Source organism: Hordeum vulgare, chromosome 3H, assembly GCF_904849725.1.
Source record: "Hordeum vulgare subsp. vulgare chromosome 3H, MorexV3_pseudomolecules_assembly, whole genome shotgun sequence".
NCBI classification, from domain to species: domain Eukaryota; kingdom Viridiplantae; phylum Streptophyta; class Magnoliopsida; order Poales; family Poaceae; genus Hordeum; species Hordeum vulgare.
Window position 1 is genome coordinate 42,330,283 of NC_058520.1, and position 6,552 is coordinate 42,336,834.

The following is a 6,552-nucleotide window of genomic DNA, read 5'->3' on the forward strand; positions in this document are numbered from 1 at the left end:
CCCAAATAAAAAAAAGAAGAGAGAAAAATATTGAAGCGACAATGCTACTATCTTTTTCCACACTTGTGCTTCATAATAGCACCATGTTCTTCATGATTGAGAGCTTCTTGCTTTGTCACCACCATATGCTAGTGGGAATCTTCATTATATAACTTGGATTGTATATTCCAATGATGGGCTTCCTCAAAAATGCCCTAGGTCTTCGTGAGCAAGCAAGTTGGATGCACACCCACTAGTTTTACTTTTGAGCTTTCACATACTTATAGCTCTAGTGCATCCTTTGTATGGCAATCCCTACTCATTCACATTAATATCTATTAATGGGCATCTCCATAGCCTTTTGATACGCCGAGTCAATGTGACCATCTCCTCCTTTTTGTCTCACAACCACCACCACACTCTATTCCACCTATAGTGTTATATCCATGGCTCACGCTCATGTATTGCGTGATAGTTATAAAATTTTGAGAAAGTAAGAGTGCGAAAACAATTACTTGGACAATATCAATGTTGTGCATGATTTACATTAGTTGTGTGAGGATGATGGAGCATAGCCAGACTATATGATTTTGTAGGGATAACTTTCATTGGCCTTGTTATTTTGAAAGTTCATGATTACCTTGCTAGTTTGCTTGAAGTATTATTGTTTTCACGTCAATAGCAAACTATAGTTTTGAATCTTACGGATCTGAACATTCATGTCACGTGAAAGAAGTTGCAAAGGAAAACTATGCTAGGTAGCATTCCACATCAAAAATTCATTCTTTATCACTTCCCTACTCGAGGACGAGCAGGAGTTAAGCTTGCGGAAGCTTGATATGTCTCCAACGTATCTATAATTTTTGATGGTTTCATGCTATTATCTTGTCAAACTTTGGATGTTTTGTATGCCTTTTATATATTTTTTGGGACTAACTTATTAACTCAGTGCCAAGTGCTAGTTCCTATTTTTCCATGTTTTTCACCCCTTTCAGAGGAGTATCTTGAACGGAGTCCAAACGAAATGAAAATGCCAAAAAGATTTTTTCCGGCACAGAAAAAGATCGGAGAGCCGGAGAATCAGGGCAGGGGACCACCAGGGACCCCACAAGCCCACACGGCGCGGCCAGGGGGGCGCGGCCACCAGGCTTGTGGGCTCCCTAAGGCCCCTTTGCCCTAGGTTTTGCGCCTATATATTCCCTAAAAATCCCAAAAAAAATTAGGAGATCATCGGAAGTACTTTTCCGCCGCCGCAAGCTTCTGTCTCCGCAAGATCCCATCTGGGGCACATTCTGGTGCCCTGCCGGAGGGGGTATTCGGATATGGAGGGTTTCTTCATCAACACCATGACCTCTCCGATGATGCGTGAGTAGTTCACCATAGACCTACGGGTCCATAGCTAGTAACTGGATGGCTTCTTCTCTCTCTTGGATCTTCAATACAAAGTTCTCCATGATCTTCATGGAGATCTATCAGATGTAATCTTCTTTTGTGGTGTGTTTGTCGAGATCCGATGACTTGTGGATTTATGATCAGATTATCTATGAATCTTATTTGAGCTTCTTCAGATCTCTCTTATGCATGATTTCATATCCTTATAATTCTCTTCGACTTGTGGGTTTTGTTAGGCCAACTAGATCTATGATTCTTGCAATGGGAGAAGTGCTTGGTTTTGGGTTCATACCGTGCAGTGACCTCACCTAGTGACAGAAGGGGTAGCGAGGCACGAATCATGTTGTTTCCATCAAGGGTAAAAATATGGGGTTTTCATCATTGGTTTGAGATTAGCCCTCTACATCATGTCATCTTGCTTAAGGCGTTACTCTGTTCGTCATGAACTCAATACACTAGATGCATGCTGGATAGCGGTTGATGTGTGGAGTAATAGTAGTAGATGCAGAAAGTATCGGTCTACTTGTCTCAGACGTGATGCCTATATGTATGATCATTGCCTTAGATATCGTCATGACTTGTCGCGGTTCTATCAGTTGCTCGACAGTAATTTGTTTACCCACCGTGATATTTGCTATTTTGAGAGAAGCCTCTAGTGAACACTATGGCCCCCAGGGTCTAATCCACACCATATTTTCAGCCTTACAATTTTTACTTCGTTGCACTTTCCGCCTTCAGATCTCACTTTAGAAACAATCTTGAAGGGATTGACAACCCCTTTATAGCGTTGGGTGCAAGCACTTTTGTGTTTGCGCAGGTACTCTGGACTTGACAATATTCTCCTACTGGATTGATACCTAGGTTCTCAAACTGAGGGAAATACTTACTGCTCCTATGCTTCATCACCCTTTCCTCTTCAAGGGAAAAACCAACGCAAGCAAGTCTCCGTCAACGTGTCAATTTCCGGCGCTGTTGTTTGAGAAGTAGAATTCTTTATCTTTAGTGATGGATATGGGACACGAAATACCAAACAAATTAGGTGTACTTGCTACTCATGGAGATGGGGAACCTCCTAAAACCCTCGATGCTTGTTATGTGGAAAATATTATGCACTTATTTAATAATCCTGAGAAAACCCCATTAAATTATATAATGGGATACACTTTGGATCAACGATAATACATTAGAGATTATAGCTTGACTCAAAAAGGGAAACTATTACGGATCAAATTCATTTGTTGAAATGGTATGCTTGGGAACTATGCTCGAGATACGATATTACTTGTTGCTCTAGGATGAAGGCTCAACAAATATATGATTACTATGACGTGGAACAAATAGAAGAGTTTGTTGCTTTTATGGGTGCTTATGAAATTGAAGCTCTGTTTAAAAGGTGTGATGATAATGATGATGATGCTTACCGATCTGAGAAATTTGGTTATGCTTCGTTATTGTTATACTAATTATGAATATAGTGCTCATATTTATCGATTTAAGGAGAAATTCTATGCTGCTCAAGAAGAGATTAATATTTTGCAGGAAACTATGGAAGAAGAAAATGTTGAAACTGTGAGCTCATTAGATGAAAAAGATGACGAGGAGAGCGAAGAACAAAAGGAGGAAGATCGGACTAGCTACCTGTGCCCACCTTCTAATGAGAGTAACTCTTCAACTCATACATTGTTTAATTTCCATTCGTTCTTACCGAAGGATGAATGCTATGATGATTGCTATGATCCCTTGGATTCGTTTGAAATATCCATTTTTGATGAACTTGATGCTTGCTATGCTTGTGGCCATGATGCCAATATGAATGATGCTTATGAAGATGAACTTGCTATAGTTCCTTATGTTAAACATGAAATTGTTGCTATCGCACCCACTTATGATAGTCCTATTATCTTTTTGAACTCTCCCAACTACACTATATGTGAGAAGTTTGCTCTTATTAGGGATTACATAGATGGGTTGCCTTCTACAATTACACATGATGATTTTGATAAATGTAATATGCATGTGCTTTCTGCTCCTACTTGCAATTATTATGAGAGAGGAACTACATCTCCACCTCTCTATGTTTCCAATACGATAAAATTGCAAGAAACTGCTTATGCTATGTATTGACCTTTACTTGATGTGCATGAATTGTTCTTTTATGACAAGTCAATGCGTAGGAAGAGGGTTAGACTTCGTCATTGCATGATATATGTTACCTTGTTCTCACTACTAAATTACAAATCATTGTTAATTAAAATTGGCTTTGATATACCTTGGGATCCGGGTGGATCCATTACTTGAGCACTTTATGCCTAGCTTAATGGCCTTATAGAAAGCGCTGCCTGGGAGACAACCCGGAAGTTCTAGAGAGTCATTTATTTCTGTTGTGTTCTTTTATATAGTTTAAAAACAAAAAATATATAGAGGGGAACATAAAACTTTTTCAAAAAGAGAAGCGGTTGAAAGGTGATGCATTGCGGAAGTGAGGGTCGACCTTGAACACTTGTGTTCATGCTCATGGAAACAATGTAGAATTTTCCATGGAAGTTTCTCGCAAAAATAATTATCCCTTTGTACAATCCCATCATATTATAAAAATAATTTGCCAAGTAAAGCCTTTATGATTAGTTTGGGTCATAGTTGTTTGAACATGCTGAAAAAGACAGAAACTTTGCACTCACGAAATCATTTCTTATTTCTATACAGAGAGTGCTATTGAGTTGATTCTTTTTGCTGAAGATTGATATACAAATTTCCTTAATTATCATAATTTTTACGAATTTTTGGAGTATCAGAAGTATGGTATAAGTTCAGATTACTACAAACTGTTCTGTTTTTGGCAGATTCTCTTTTCTATGCATTGTTCTCTTATTTTGATGAATCTATGGGTAGTATCGGGGGGTATGGACCATGGTGAAGTTGGATTACAGTAGATATAATGCTAATATGAATTTGGAATGAGTTCACAACAGTAGTTAAAGTGGTGATTTACTTTATTATACTAATGGACCTCACGAAGGTTTTGTTGAGTTTTGTGTGATTGAAGTTTTCAAGTTTTGGGTGAGACCACGATGGATGAAGAAATAAGGAGAGGAAAGAGCCTAAGCTTGGGGATGCCCGAGGCACCCCAAGGTAATATTCAAGGAAGACTCAAGCATCTAAGCTTGGGGATTCCCTAGAAGGCATCACCTCTTTCGTCTACAATCTATCGGTAATTTTACTCAGAGATATATTTTTATTCGTCACATGATATGATCAAATGCTTGGAGCCTCTTTTGTGTTTATTTTTCCTTTTTCTTTTATGCACCATGCTGGTATGAGATAGTCCTTGGTTGATTTATATAATGCTCTTTGCACTTCACTTATATCTTTTGAGTATGGCTTTATAGAATGCTTCATGTGCTTCACTTATATCATTTGAAGTTTGGATTGCCTGTTTTTCTACATAGAAAACCGCCATTTGTAGAATGCTCTTTTGCTTCACTTATATTTGTTAGAGCGGGGCATATCTTTTGTAGAAAGAATTAAACTCTCATGCTTCACTTATACCTATTTGGAGAGTTAACAGAAGTTGGTCATTCACAAGATTAGTCATAAAATCCTACATAAAACTTGTAGATCACTGAATATGATATGTTTGATTCCTTGCAATAGTTTTGCAACATGAAGATGTGATATTATAGTCATGCTAGTGAGTAATTGTGTATTCGTAGAAATACTTGTGTTAAGGTTTGTGATTCCCGTAGCATGAACGAATGGTGATCCGTTATGTGACGAAGTCGGAGCATGATTTATTTATTGATTGTCATCCATTGTGTTGAGGTCGGGATCGCGCGATGGTTAACTCCTACCAACCCTTCCCCTAGGAGCATGCGTGTAGTACCTTCTTTCGATGACTAATAGACTTTTGCAATAAGTATGTGAGTTCTTTATGACTAATGTTGAGTCCATGGATTGTAGCGACCCGACTCAAAGCGAGTCAAGCCTTTGTGTATCTGTGCCATCCCTGGATCAGTATGCTGGCACACACAGGACATCAATGTATATATCAAAGTGAAATCACATGTAAATAGCGTAAGATTGATATATACCTTAAATATCTCAACGGAAACAGTCAAGGGAGTGGACTCCCAATAAACACCAACGGCAAGTTGAGTGCGGACCGTAACCCTGAATCGTACTCTTACTCGTCGAGGAAAAATATCTGCAACATAAGACGTTGCAGCCGTGTAGGTCAGCATATTGAATATGCCGGCAAGTCACATAAGAGAGAGATGAAAAATTAATCATCTATTCTATATGCATATATGGCAGGTGGGGCTGTAAGTTTTTAGCGAAAAGCAAGGTTTTCTCCTACATCAAGAGAGGGCTAAAAGCAAAATGTTACTACATTGTTGGTTGTTAATGAGAAGGTTCCGCCAACCAGTTCTCATACCCAAGTTGTCAATATTACCCACATCATTATTAAACTGTGTTGAGAGTTCAAAAAAATTTCAATGCCTTCGGCTCAAGTTCTCCATGACCGTGGACACGGCTAATCGATTAGGTTTGAGTACTCTGCAGAGTTTTGCACACGTTCCCCACAAGATTTGATCGCCTCCATGTATGTCCTCGCACTTCAGGGTGTTTGAAGACCGGATGGTCAAAACATGGTCTTTCGACGGGTCACTCTGAATCCCTGTCGGTGCCCATCCAAATCCTACCGTTCTTCTACATCTACTGGCACCGCCTGTCCAGAGTCGCCGCGTTGTCCAACCAAGCCAGAGCCCATAATGACTTGTGGCTGTGCAGGTAAGCCTTGGGTCTTGAAAATATCCGTCCGTCTCTTTGAGCCTGGGCGAAGCTTTCCGCAAGATGTCATGGCACGTCTCCAGCATCCCGGGTCATCCACTGGTTTCTCCAGGGAGCCGATCAACCGTCCTTCACCCTGAGTTGCATTGCTTCACGAGGTCTTGACAATCTTGACTTAATCGGTCTTGGTTATTAAATTATTCTCGCATCACTCGTGATAAACTCTCAACCAGAACCCCGTCTACTCAAGCATAGCAATATGAAATTTGTCGTCCCGGGCCAAGTAACGGGGTTATTGGGTGCCTACCACATGATACTACAATAGGTAACCATAATTTCCAAGTACCTACTCAGCATGCAATTGGGCATAGGATGGTAGAACTACGATGCATA